This window comes from Chelonoidis abingdonii, chromosome 24, assembly GCF_003597395.2.
Source record: "Chelonoidis abingdonii isolate Lonesome George chromosome 24, CheloAbing_2.0, whole genome shotgun sequence".
NCBI classification, from domain to species: Eukaryota; Metazoa; Chordata; order Testudines; family Testudinidae; genus Chelonoidis; species Chelonoidis abingdonii.
The window spans coordinates 1,772,885-1,787,077 of NC_133792.1; the positions used below are offsets into that span (position 1 = coordinate 1,772,885).

The window sequence follows — 14,193 nt, forward strand, 5'->3', positions numbered from 1 at the left end:
AGAGGCGATGAGAAGAGGGGACACTGGGAGCCTCATCTACCATTTGCGTAACACAGGAATGTTCGTGGGCCCATCCGACAGGCGCGGTACAAGGCGCGGCCTGAGGCTAAAGAGCAGGCCCCGGAGAACGCCCCGTCCCCCCGACAACCCGCCGGGGCGCGGGCACGAGCGAGGGGCCGGCAGACCCCGCCTGGCGGCGCCATTCAGCCCGGCACGGTTCTGCACCGTTGCGCTGCGGCCGGCAGGGGGCGCTGCGGCGAGCGGCGTGTGTCACAGGGAACCCGCGCCGCCGGGCTGCGGGGAAGGATTTGGACGCCGCATCGCAGAGCCCGCTCGCGGTTACCGGCTTCCGGCGTGTTGTCAGGTGAGTGGCCGGAGCAGCTCTGCAGAGCCGCGCACCCCGCCATGGGCCGGGCCGGGCCGGGCCGGGGAGGCGGAGCCCAGACCCTGCCTGGCTGAGGGACCGGCCTGGAGCTGGGGGCAGAGCAGGGAGCGGCTCGTCTCTGTGCGGTGCGGGGCCCCGCGGCCGGGAGCAGCTCGCTGCGGGCGAAGCCCCAGGGACAGCAGGTCCCAGTGGCCCCCCGAGTCCGGGCAGTGCTGGGTCCGTCGGCCCCCGCACCTGCGTCCCACGGCCGCGCGCTGCCGGCTGCAGGGACCCCGTCGGCGGGGTGCGACCGCTCCTGGGCCGCGCCGCCCCGCGCTGAAGAGGCGGGTGGTTCTGGGGCTTTGGCCAGCCCCCGCCTCCCCCCGCGCGCTAAGCGGGCACGTGGCACGTCACAAACTTTTCTGTGGGGCGTCGCTTGGTGAATACAAACTTGAGACCTAAAAGGGGAGACTGAACATGCAGCGTTTGTTGAACATACCATTGTGGCCAAAGGACTTTGGTGTTTTTGGAGACAAAAAAACAGCTTCGGGAGACAATAGGAACCGACCTGTTCTTTTTGAGGGGCTGTGGGGATAGTTTGGTTTTGTAAAACAGAACTGAGACTTATTAGTTGGCAACTGATTCCTTAATGAAGCTTGCCATGCGGTGCTTTTTGCTAACACACTGCTAGCTAAATTCATGAAGTTTCCCATTCTTACCACAGAAAGCCACTAACGGTCAATATTTTTATGTTGTAATCTCTGGTTGGGTTTATTATGACCCTTCATCTGTAAGCTGTTGTTGAAATAAAATGATGAAAATATATCACTACCACCAATCCCTCCTTTCCTGGTACGGTGATGTGCCTTCCTTTAAGCAGTGATGTGAATTTGCAATTTTCAGCGCTGCCATTAGATGTCAGTATGGCACTAAGGAGCTAGGAGAGTTGCCCAATGTAAGACCATATACAGGTCAATATTTATGTAGCATTCTTCTTACACAGCATCACAGAATGCTTTAGGGAAAAGAGAAAGGAAGATTTACAGTTGGAAGTTTAAAAAAGAAATTGCCTCAGCTGACAGCATTCCAGTTAGTTGAGGCAGAATAAGGAGTGCAAACAGGTGATGTTATCGGGAATGTTATTGTGCTAATCACAAGATCCAGGGGTTTAAATAGGAAGAAATAGGCTTTGTCTATATTAGCACTTTTGTTGGCAAACCAGTCAAGGGTGTGAAAAAACACACCTTTGACCAACATAAGTTTCACCGGCAAAAGTGCTAATGTGGACAGTGCTATGTTGGCAGGAGAGCATAGCTAACAGTGCTCATTGGGGTGGTTTAATTATGCCAGCAGAAAAGCACAGAATTAATGACACACTGCAAGATTTAAAGTAGTGTCCAAATGCTGAAACTAAGCAGTAGATGCAAAGAAGCTGGCCCATTATAGAACTTTTTATGAACTACGTTGAAATTCCTCAAAAACAAACACATCACCCCATCTGATCAATATATAAACCATGGTCATGACAGAATCTTGTCATTGCTGAACAACAGTATATGCAAGTGATCAATGCAGTGTTTCATACTATCTTTTCTGTGCTGTCATCTCCAAGACAGAATAACCATTGTCTCAGAAACAGAGAAATCTTTGACGCATATGGAAGTCTCTAAAAATTAAAATGTTGATTTTTTTTTAATGCTATTGGGCCAGAGCTATGGTTTTTATTAAAAAAACAGATAAGGTTCAGTGATTTTATTAGTAATAATCCTTTGTCCTTTTGTATAATACTTCATATCTCAAAACGCTTCACAATTCTCCTGGCAAGTACTCTAGACAGCTTTTTTACTCTGAGGGAAGTGACTTGCCTATGGTCAGACAACAGGTAACATGAGTAATTTCCAGTGCTTTTTCTAACACTTGCACACAGGGAACAAGAAGATACTCCAATATATAGTGAAATGCATTCCAAAAATCCAATGTATGCCTGGATATGAATTCCTCAGAAGACCTTTTGTAGATGGGAAGATAGAATCTGCAGTAATTATGTGCAGAAGAAGGAGCTGTATTTGGCTCACCTGGTGCACAGATAGTTTTATAATCACTTTTTGTTGTAGTTTTGCACTTGCAGTAATTTAACAGAAGGTTTTTGTTAAAAAAAAATCTGTTTTTATTCTAACATATTTAGTCGGGGGAAGGGTTTGAACGGTTCATCTGAAACTGCGTCAGATTAACATTATGCACAGAACTCATTTGTGAGTTCAGAGAAGGAAACCTAAACCCCACAAAGTTTTGCTTTGAAGGTTTTGTGTACGTCCATGCCACAAAAAGTTTCTTTTCTGAAGACACTTAACAATTTTTGTTAGTCCTTAAAATGAACTGTGTTAAAGGTGAAATGCAAAGATGAAATGAGCATAGCCCTTGGAAGAAAGTAGCCCTATGTGAGAATAGAAACATGATCACTGTATTCGGTATATATCACATTAGAATTCTAATGGTCAAGGTGCTTGTTAGATATTTCATATAATAGAAAAGGGATAAACTGGTATTTCACATATGTGTACATGTGCTCTTTGTCTTTTAATCAGCCCCTGCTCTTCATTATGCAGCTGTGACCAAATAATGTAAATATGAAGGTACTGACATTGTAGAGCAGTTCCTTTCTTGTTAACATACTCTGTGCTCTCATTGACGTTCTTTACTACAGTCTTACAGTGCAATTTATTTGTGGACATTGTTGACATTTGGGTGAACATATCACAGTGCACTTAATGGCACATTAACCTAACTGTGCAGTTACGTTTTATAGGTGGGATGTATAGTAACTAGACTATAGGCATACTCTATTGAACCTTGCTACCATGAATTTCTGGCGCGCATGTCTTGCTCTTTCATCAGCTTATCAGATGAGAGGAGTAGCTGGTAAATACCTGTCTCCAGAAACTCACCAGGATATAGTGTAAGGCTGTGGTTTCTCTGGTAGCAACAGTTAAGGTTGCAAAAGGTTTTCATTATCATCCTGTATTTTCTTTTGCTCATATCTTTCCCAAAAATTCTCATTCTGGACTGAAAGTTTCCATGCTTGGTATATGTTCTAAGGTGATTACTTAAAATAAGTTTCAAATGAATTCTTTTAGTCATGTTTGGGTTATGTGTCTCTGAAATAAAAATTCCCAGTTTAAGAACATGCAGGAGACTGTCTTTCCACTGTTGATCTTTTAAAAGTAGTCTTCCTCAAGGAAGGAGTTGTTAAGTCAGAAAAAGAATTGAGTGGAAAATAACAAAATCAATGCATGTGGGATTGAGCACGGTAGGAATTTTCTACTGCTTGCAAAATGCACATTTAAATGTTTGCTGGATACAACTGACTCACTTTGTTTTTTTCAGATATAAAATGGCTTATAACTTTTGGGAAACCATTATTAATAATCATATTGATTATGGTAGTGCCTGAGGGCCAAACAGTAGTACTGTACAAACAAAAGTAGGATTGTATCCATTTGGGATTGAAACTTCACATTTTTGGAAATAAAGGGGAATTTTCTTGGAAATGGATTGATTTTGTCTTTTTTAATTACGGGACAGAACTGCAGCTTTTTTACTTTCAACTCAGAAATGATCAGTGTTATAAACTCGATGCAAGGCATGTTATAGCTAGCCCTCAGAGGGATAGAGACCTGTGAGAAGTTTGATAAAAATTCACCACATATTTGAAAAATATTTTTTCCGATAAGCAATTGCTGCAGTTCCCAGAGGGACATTACATGAGTGTGAACGGAAGGGAGATGGTCTCTCTGCTAAGCTGTGGTCCATGTGCGATGTGGAAATGTGGCACAGTTAACATTGCTTTTAAAATGCTTAACTTTTGCATTTTTCACTCTTTAGTGAATTTAACTGTGCAACCCTAATATTACATTAGTGGAGATTTTGCATTTAGTAAGTTGTAGAGATGTTAGCAGGTGTTTATGGCCCCATTTCAGGAAAGCAATTAACCCTCTTCAGGTTAGCACTTAAGTACTTGTTTAACATTAAGCATGTGCTTAAATTCCATTGACCTCAGTGGAACTTGTACATGTGTGTAAGGGCTGTCCTGAATTAGGGACTGAGCATGTAGAGAAATGAGTAAACGCTAACAGGTTTGTTTAATTCCTTTTAGTGGTATACAGAGGTGGAATTATTCTGTCATCACTGAACAGGCAACACATGCCCTGTCTTCCTTCTGGGTAAGTTTGCTTGTCCACTAGACCTAAATTTATTTAAGCTAATATTGATGGGTAATTTTGCAAGCTGGATGACTCTGTTTTCATAGTTTGACAGTGAAATTTAAAAAATAAACTCTGCTCTGAAGATCAATTTTATCATGACTTGTCCAGTGTAGAGTTTGTTCATGATGGGACTGCACCAGATCAAAAAGCACATGTAGCATGTTTGCAAGGTGTTTTGCTAGCATATTTTGCTCATGTAGATGCATTAAAGCAAACCTGAACATCGGCAAAGTCACAGCTGTGAAAGCTTGCAGCAAGAACTTGCTCACCACCATTATTGTTTATATGGCCATTCTTACTGGTGATATCCTTTCGAGTGAGCTGTGTTTTATGATATAGCAGTCATAACTGGGAACAGATTTGGGAGGTTCCTATACCTTTTGTTCTGTGGACTTCTTTTGTGATTCCCATTGCCATTGCAAAGGTTGAATTCATCTGTGTCTGAAGCATGCCATTTCATTTCATGATCCAGAATGTTAGAGTGAATTTCCATATTTAGTACATTCAAACTCCTTTGAACAGAGTAGAAGCCCAGCTAGAGAAGCCTAGAGGATCTCACATGTCCATGCTAAGCAAATAGGATATCAGTTTATAAAGTCTCTTCAAAATGACACCTCACTCCAGTTCCTCATAGTAAATTGCAGGGATTTGGATCAATCAAATTTTTGTTTTGCTCCAGCTCCAGGCATAAAATCTACTGGTCTGCGCTCCAGCTCCAGGCTCCGCTCCAAAGCCCTGGTAAATTGTGTAGAACTCAGTTTATCTGCCTTGGAAGGGCGACACTGAGCTATTGGAGCTTTGGTTTCAAGTGTGTATGTGTGTGGTTCTAGGTATTTTTAATCTGAAGTTTAGACTACCAAGCCATCCCCCCAGCAGGACCTGTGGATTAAAAAGTAACCAAAGACATTTGCAAAGGAGTAATTCACAAGTTAGCTCTATTTGATTTATTTTTCCCTGTTGTTCAAGTGGGAATGAAGTGTGGCATAGTTACTAGAAATGCCATAAAAATCTGATTCCATTCTGAGCAGTCACCGCTGTACATATTTTAAAATGTCATCTTTAATTTCACTAGGGGGCGGACTTGCATATTAAAAATATTTGGACTGCCACCCAGATCAGCATTAGCAAGATTACATTTCTGTTAGAGAGAGAGATACCGATGTAAACATAATTCTTAATTTGATGTTCTGCAGAGTACAAAGTTTAGGCTCTAGGATATCACTCATACTCTGTGTGGGAGGTACTCGCAGTCTGTCAGCAAACTATCACATTTTCTTAACTATGGGTTTAATTACCTAAATAATATGCTTTTGTCAGTGTCGTTACACTATGGATTGGCATGACCTCACACGTGTTCACTTGAGAGCTGTTACAGTTCCTTTTGTATTTTTTAATGCTCCCATCGCCATTTCTTAAAAAATAATAATTATAAAAAATCCTCTTTAAGTATAGAGCACCAAAAAACACCCCCATTAACTCTTGGGTTCTAATCCCAGCACTGACTCTGTCTATGACTTTGGGCAATTCATTTAATGTCTCTTCTTCAGATTCCCATTTATAATATTCAGGATAATAATTCCTACTTTATAAGGAGATTGTGAGAATGAATTAATGAATGTGCATAAAGTGCTTTGAAATTGAAAAGTGTTTATAGTGTTAAGTATTATTGAAGTGTTGAGAAAAGTGGCAAAAGCTAGGAAAGTCAAAATTAAAACAAGTGCTCCCTCCTTAACTCTTACCAGTGAGGGGTGGGATTTTGTGTTTTGTTCTTTTAATGTTTTAAAGCAGGGGTAGGCAACCTATGGTATGGGTGCCGAAGGCAGCACATGAGCTGATTTTTAGTGGCACTCACGCTGCCTGGGTCCTGGCCACTGGTCTGGGGGCTCTGCATTTTAATTTAATTTTAAATGAATCTTCTTAAACATTTTAAAAACCTTATTTACCTTACATACAACAATAGTTTAGTTATATATTATAGACTTACAGAAACAGACCTCCTAAGAACATTAAAATGTATTATTGGCATGCAAAGCCTTAAATTAGAGTGAATGAATGAAGACTCAGCACAGCACTTCTGACAGGTTGCCGATCCTTGCTTTAAAGTAAAGGGAAGTAATCTGCTTTAGCTTTGAATTTCCTAGCTATTGTCTCATAAGACCAACTTTATTTGCATTTAGGAGTCATGGCTTTTCTGTGACTATACTCTATGACTTACTGACACTGATTTTTAAAAAAAAATATTCATACCCACTCAGTTTAATTTGATACAGTTTCTGAATAATTCACATTGGATCATACGCAGATTGAGTAGTCTTACTTAAGTAAATGGCACTTACATCATATACCAGACCCATGGCTGTATACCGTAAATCTCAATTTCAGTGCATTGCTTTACTGTAAGTGTAAATTCTCTCTCCAGTTTCAGTAATATTCATTAGTTGCTGTATAGCCATTTTCATCTACAGACCTCAAAGCACTTCACAAAGATGGGCCAATATTTTTATTTCCTTTTACAGATGGGGAAACTGAAGTACAGAAAGAGATAGTGAATTGGCCTAAATCATACAATAGGTCAGTGACAAAGCTAGGAACAGAACCCCATTCTTCCCTGTCTGCTGGGCCACACTACTTCATAGTGTCTTTCAGCAGAGCCTCTCAGAAATGCTTCAGAGCCTCTTAAGAAGTAGGCCTTATCTGTATTACACAGATGGTGAGAGGTTATGTGATTTGCCTGAGGTCACTGAGGACGTGTGTCTCTGAACCTTCCATGGAATTCATATCTCCTGACTCCAGATCCTGTGCTTTAGCCACCAGATTGTCCTTTGCTTTATGCCTTAAAGAGTTCTGTCATTTGCTGTGAACTCCTAAAATGCTACAGGTCTGTAATTTTATTTTTGAGATGCAAACTAATTTTTAAAGATGAAGTACTGCCCACCCTATCCCCTCCCCTCTCCTGCTTTCCCCAGGTTTTCTCTGTAAGAATGGGAGGCCTCCAGCAGATGCCTTCTCTCTCTCTAGTACTGCTCCATAATCATTGTAGGCAGGAAGTGCAGCAATTTGGAGGGGAGGGGAGACAGAGAACTTACTGCCCACAAGTCCTCCCCTACTTCCACTGATCAGATGATGGCAATGGGAGGAAAGCAGGAGCTGACCCCTGATGTGACTGACTACTGAACTGTGGGAAGGATGGGGTCTTGAGCCCCTCACGCAGACCTCCATGCAGTTGATTGACATGAGCCAAGAACTGATGGAACTGAATCCCTGTTCAGCAGGGACTCAACTGGCCAGCCTTGCAGAGTGGAATTCTCCTGCTCAGGGCAGTCAAAGACCATGGCCAGAGCTTTAAAAGCATTTAATTCCTGCAATTGTATTAAAAGCTTGGGGTTCTGAACTCATAAACAGCTTCTTAGCTTTGTTCCAGAGGTGGCTGCTTTTCAGTGAGAGGCAAAATGAATAATGTGTATATTATTCTGAAATGCTTTGGGATATTCCAGAATGAAAGGTGGTGTCAGCATGTAAATGTTAGATGGTTGTATCACAATCGTCATTGTATGTTCATCTTCTAAGAAAAAAATCTTCTGTGCCAGAATGGCAAACGTCAAATGGCATAAGCGCAGATTTTCCAGATAGGATTCTGAGGTGACATTTTTTATATCATATTCACACTTAAGGGTAGGAAGGGGGTGGTTTTAACTCTTTCTGAAGGGCTTTACTCTCATGATTCCCATCAGTAATTCCAGAATTTGAATGACAAAAACTTGTATGTCAAAAATTCTCCCCTTACTTACATACTGTGCCATGTCACACTTACTCATCTTCTCCCTACTTTACCACACACACAAAGTGGGCATTGTGGAACAAAATCATGGAATATGATTCTCCAAGACAAGATGGTCAAGGGAAGCCCCAGATGCTTGTGTGAAATACTTTTCTGTGGCATACTGTCTCCTACAATATTTTTTTCTCACAGTTCAGTTCCACAAACTAACTGGAAAGGCTAATTTAGTTTTGTGGCACAGTTTATATTTTGGTTTGCATCTTTGAAGACTCATCTGAGTTGTATAATGACATGTTTGCATGTTAGCCAATAACTTAACAATGACATATGAGTGTTAAATGTCATTAATATGCTCCAGCATCGTCCTTCCTTGAGGACTGTAATCAGTTCCAGGTACCATCTGATTTTTATTTAAACAGACTGCTACAGTCCTTAGTCCCATCTCCAGTTACATTTCAGTATTGTGCTTAGAATGTTCTGCCAAGTTCTTCTCCTCATTTTTTAGTGTACATCAGCAATGGTGCAACTGTTTAGGGTCTAGAGACCAGTGGGGGTGTTTCTGGTGGAGTTCCAAGGATGGAGTAATGATGGTAACTTCTTGAGCACCTCTGTAAAGTTACTGGGAGAACCAGTGCCTAAGGATTTTGAGTCTCATGTGTTTTTGTTGGTTTCAGTACACCCTGCGTATTAAGATGCTGTGCTGATGTGGACAGGCAGCGGCAGCCACTGCACAAAGTTTTATACATAAATAAGAATGTACATCTGAAAAGAAAACGTGCTAAAAGCTATTTGGAAGAAAACAGGGCATGTGCTAGTAAAAAGGGGGGAAAACAGGAGAGGAAGAGAGGTATTGGCTGTTGGTTAGAGGAAAACATGGACTTTATGTTGGTCCTTCATCTGGATTAGTGCAGGAAAATGGCAGGGTCTAATGTGATAATGCAAATTGAGTAAGCTGCTTTCTTGTCACCTGCAATGCTCCTTTGAGTGAGATCTAACCCCCACAATGAGTAGAGAGGAGCTGTTTAGATAAGAGCTCACTGGTTTTGGCAGCCTGACATGGAATAGATTAAATACCAAAGAGTAAATAGCTCTAAGCAGAACAAATGCAAAACTTTTGGGAAAATTTAAAGAAAGTAAAATGAATAAATAATTTTGTGTACAGTGTCCAGAGTGATTTTAAAACACTCTAGTTCCCTGTCCGAATAAATGCTTCTTTCAGCCAAACAGAACTCTTTTTGCATGATTTATTACACCAGTTAAAATATAAGCCCTATGTGCAGAGCTGTCAGTTTAACAGAACAGCTTTCTTTCTCCTTTCAGATTTAAGCCACATGTTGTTGTATAAACAGAGTCTTTGTCTCTGCTCAGTTATGAGTTACCACTATTTTTTAAAAGCAAAAATATGTGATTTTTAATAGTCCCATTTAGGGATGTAAAAGGTTAACCCGTAAGCATTAGGCTTACCTATTAACTGACCTTAACTATTAACCCCAGCGGCCCTGTGCCAGCAGCAGATACCCTGCCCCTGCCGCGCTGGGCCAGCAGGAGGGACCCCGGCCACATGGGGCTGGCAGAAGGCCAGCTGGCCAGAGGGACCCCAGCCCCAGCCATGCTGGTGGAACCCCAGCTACCTCAGTTAATGGTCAACCAGTTAGACAATATAATTTTAATTGTTTAACTGGTTAACTTTTTAAACCGATATTTGCATCCCTTGTTCCATTACAGAAAAGCCAAGGGTGAGCTATATGGAGGTGAATACCAAATTGTGATTCTTTAAATGATATGAAGGTTGTGATGCAAACTTATCGGTCAAAGATGGGCTTTTCAGCCTCTTCTCCCTTCACCACTGTGGTGGAAGACCCAACAATCTGACATGAGGATACACTGTTATCCTTAGCATGGAATTTTCTAGCTTTTCCCAGCTTATGCGGTGATATTAAGCATAGCCTTTTCTACTTAAATCTAATTTCCTTTCTTTTAAAAAATGGATCTTTTGTAGAAGCTTATAATTCACATTTCCTTCCCTCCTACTCCCCCACAGAGAGTCCTTTTTGCAGACCTTTTGCTTTCCCAGAATTTACAATTGGATATTACTGGTGTTCTTTTTTCTTGAATAAATATATATTTAGTTAGCAAAGTTGCAGCTTCTTAAGACATCTGCATATAGGTGCAAAACTGAGAATTAGCGCTGTTCCAATAGAGTAAAACAGTACTCTAAATTAGCTGTGCCAGACAATTTGAAACCTAGAATTGACCTTTCTCTACAGCAATGCTGGCCGAGACTCTGAGAGCCTAGGGCTACGAGGTTGAGATACACACCCTGATCATGGGAGCCCTGGGCTCATGGGACCCCCACAACGAGCTGGTTCTGAGAGTATGCAGAGTTGGTTGATGCCACGCCCGGCTCATGAGACAGCTCATGGTATCTGACACCATCAGGTGGTCCAGAGACGTTTATACGGAACATGTCACAGGACACCATCAATACCACATTGAGTAATTGAGACCACCAACCAGGGAAATAACCCACTTCCTTCCCTGATGAACCAAGGGACACACCCCACCCATGTACTTATTCGCTACACTGATACTCCTTATAGAGTCCATAGGTGGCACACCCGAGCCCACTTATCCACTGACACTTTAAAAACTCTTGCACCCCAATCTGGGTCTGTGCTGGGTATGTGATATGTATGTATCTCTTCATCCTTGCAGCTGATACCTGTAATCCTTCATAACTCAAGCCTGACCCCAGATTCATAGATTCATAGACTGTAAGACTGGAAGGGACCTCGAGAGGTCATAGAGTCCAGTCCCCTGCCCTCATGGCAGAACCAAATACTGTCTAGACCATCCCTGATAGACATTTATCTAACTTACTCTTAAATATCTTCAGAGATGGAGATTCCACAACCTCCCTAGGCAATTTATTCCAGTGTTTAACTACCCTGACAGTTAGGAACTTTTTCCTAATGTCCAACCTAAATCTCCCTTGCTGCAGTTTAAGCCCATTGCTTCTTGTTCTATCATTAGAGGCTAAGGTGAACAAGTTTTCTCCCTCCTCCTGATGACACCCTTTTAGATACCTGAACCTGACAATTCATCTCGGGAGATATTGCTGCCTGCGGCCCGTATCCGAAATGTTACCAGATGGCTATTGTCGAAGGATTATCCGGCTTCCTGACTACTTTCCATGCTCTCATTCCATGTTGGGACACAATGACTACTGCGAGGTGTGACGCTCGAGCGGTATTAAGAGTGACATACGGTGGCTCTGGGCAGTACGGGTGAAGGATGTCTGGCGCACAGGTCGTATTCTCTTCAGATTCTTCTGTTCAAAGTAGTGGGCCCCGCGCGCGCGCTCTCTCGCGCTGTGGACTACCTGCATGCAACAGATGGTGTCGCCAGGGGGCTTCGGCTTCCTCACCACGGGCTGTATTCAGGAAGACTGCTAGCAGAGATGGCGATCTCACCTTTCGAGGAGGGGGAAGACCCATTTGCCACACAGACTGACTTATCATGTGGGAGGGCTTTATAAACTAGGTGTTCGACGGGGACAGCTTTAGTGAACAAGCCCACATGGTAGGTGAGAAACATGAAAGACTGCGCGCGATGGGATCGGAACAAGGGAGCGGGGCTATAATGGCAGAAGAGGAGGAGGGTACAGGACAAACTGGGAGGCAAGATCAAGATCAGTATCTTAGATTGCCTATTATACAAATGCGGGAAGTATGTTGTAATAAGCAGGAAATAACTGGGAAAGTCTATAAATAATCCACTGCATCTTAGCTCATTCTTTTCACTAACCCTTCCTGGATTTTTGGCTGTTATTTAAATCCAGCAAATGGGTTACAAAAGTGGTTAGTATCCAGAACAATAGAGTTGTTAAGGCATTTCACTGAACCTGGTTGGATAATACACCTGATTAGAATGTGGTTAGTGTGTGACAGATGGCTTAGTGCGCTTTTCTACTTAGCAATATATAGTTTGATCTCGCCCAGCAAAAGAGATATAGACGAGGGGGAAACGGGGGTTACACTCTGTGTCTGCTTCTGCGGTTATGTCAATTAAGAGACACACTATGGACTGAACTGGTGGACGAATGAGACATACGCAGAATGGAGAGTGTTGAGATGCTCTTCTTCTTTTTTTATGCGATTAATTCGCGCACGCGCTCAAAAAACTCCTATAATGTGTTGGTGGTGAAGTTCATTTGCGTGCTAATGGACGTTCTTTGAATTAACTAACAGGCCACCTAACCACTGTGGAACGTTGTTACGAGCAGCTTTTATTTAAACAAATCGTAACTCAAATCTATCCAACAAGACTCAATAATTTTCGGTAAGAGAGATTTGTTAGATTGGTACTACCCGGAGACATCTTAACTTATTCCAATGTTGTTAATAGTGGAAATTTCTTACCGACGCCTCTCGCTTCGCTTCGAGGACACGAACTCCAATATATATAGTTCTACAATGGACTGCAATTGCGATAACTGTGTTTTACTTTTCAAGGAAGGTTGAAGAAAGTACTACCTAGGTGAAGCTTTTAGACCTAATTAATCAATACTAGTGGGTATACTGTGAGAATTTGAATGAGTAGATTACTATTCTTGGGTGAATCATGTGAGAATCATTGAATTCTAATAGATTATTTTGCAATTCTAAGGAAACGAGGTCCCGTTAACGGAAGGACAAGAGGTACAAGCAATAATTCAGAAGCATGGATTATCAGGAAGGCGGATCTGGTTGGTAAGGGCTCAGTAGAGCTGCATAGGTGAAATGTCCCATGGAATCAAGATCTGTAGGGGAAAACAACTGAGGAGAGTGGCAGTTTTTCAAGGTGCACTATTAAGGGCCCAAAAGCAGCTATTCCGTATGGGTATGGATATATAAGAAGAGATAACCTTGTCGACAAAGACTATACTTTGGCATTTAACCCGAGATCTTGCATGACCTAACAAAATAAAAGGATCATATTTAAAAATGGAAACTAGGTCAGTTACCAAAGGATGATATAGGCACACAACACAGGGAATCAGGGCGGATTTAGAAAGGCAAAGGCACATATAAATGAGCTCAACTATGCTTATGTGGGGATGTGTTAGTAAAGGAAGAAAGCAGTGAAGGAACTGTGTTTTAGGTCCGGAGTTACTACTAAGTCATAGATCAAACTGAGGGTTAAATGAGAGGTATCTCGAAGTTTGCTAGATTAGGTAGCCTCCTAGCAGTGCAAGTTGTGGCTTGTGGAAGCGTAATGCTAACGGAGTAACAGAGAAACATCTTGGACTTATATGGACTGAAAGGGCAATCGGTGTAATCTTAAGCATCTATCTCTGTTGCTCTTTAAGCCTGGTCTCTTTGCTCTCATGCAGAACTATTGAAGGCCAATGTCTATATTGTTGTGATGCTTAATGGTGGAGGTTAGTGAAGATAAATAAAAAAATGAGCCACAGTTAAAAATCACCTTCCGAACACGTTCAGATCGCCTTGGCACGTCACAGGGCCCGATCAATGCATGCCCCTCATGAATACTTAAGGAGGTTATTAGAGGAGGTTATCTCTGAGCCTCTGTGCCTATTTCTCTTTGGAAAGTCTATGGGAGATGGGAGATGTTTCCGAGACTGGTGACAAGGTGCAAATTATGTGCCATCTATAAAAAGGGAAATAAACACAACAACCCAGGAAACTACAGGCCCAGCTCTTATCTCCTTACATTTCTGTGCTCATGGGATTATTGGTGAGCAAGCTAATTTAAGTAAATCTTCTGCAAACATATTGACGTGGTAC

At 42.1% G+C, this 14,193-nt stretch overlaps 1 protein-coding gene across 6 annotated transcripts in view; it reads left to right on the top strand.

Annotated features, from left to right (window-relative positions):
- Positions 1-299: 299 nt before the first annotated feature.
- EXD3 (exonuclease 3'-5' domain containing 3) overlaps positions 300-14,193 on the top strand; it is a 606,819-nt gene continuing 592,925 nt past the window's right edge. For 3 of the 6 annotated variants that reach the window (XM_075060507.1, XM_075060514.1, XM_032803104.2), the window contains exons 1-2: positions 300-364; positions 4,518-4,584. The gene's annotated coding sequence lies outside the window, so the exon portion shown is untranslated. Of the gene's footprint in view, positions 365-2,945; positions 2,998-4,517; positions 4,585-7,142; positions 7,505-14,193 lie in introns of those variants that run through there. The other 3 variants (XM_075060510.1, XM_075060511.1, XM_075060508.1) reach the window with 3 other exon arrangements.